The sequence below is a fragment of the Penaeus monodon genome, chromosome 34 (assembly GCF_015228065.2).
Source record: "Penaeus monodon isolate SGIC_2016 chromosome 34, NSTDA_Pmon_1, whole genome shotgun sequence".
NCBI classification, from domain to species: Eukaryota; Metazoa; Arthropoda; class Malacostraca; order Decapoda; family Penaeidae; genus Penaeus; species Penaeus monodon.
Genome location: NC_051419.1, coordinates 4,551,648 through 4,552,018, shown reverse-complemented (window position 1 = coordinate 4,552,018; position 371 = coordinate 4,551,648).

Sequence of the window (371 nt, the reverse complement as noted above, 5' to 3'; positions counted from 1 at the left end):
GAATAATTCAAGTCTTTGTGAAATGGATATACTCATTATATTACAGAAATATAAATTATATGATTGTAACAGGTATGAACACCACTAAGAAGGTAGTAAGAGCTACGCTTTATCGATAATATGCCATGGCTGTTGCTCTGTCATCATTCATATTATGATTGACATATCGGTACTGGCATTATCAGTATTAAAAAGATAATTGTGATTATTAGTTCATATTATCACTGATAATACTAACTACGGTTAGAGTAAGTAATAGTATTATTGTTAATTATACTTTTATTTCCATCAAAGCAAGTAACACTATTTTTACTAAGAGTATACTAACGAAAACCATAAAAGGTATCACGGCTAACATTGTAACTTTACAA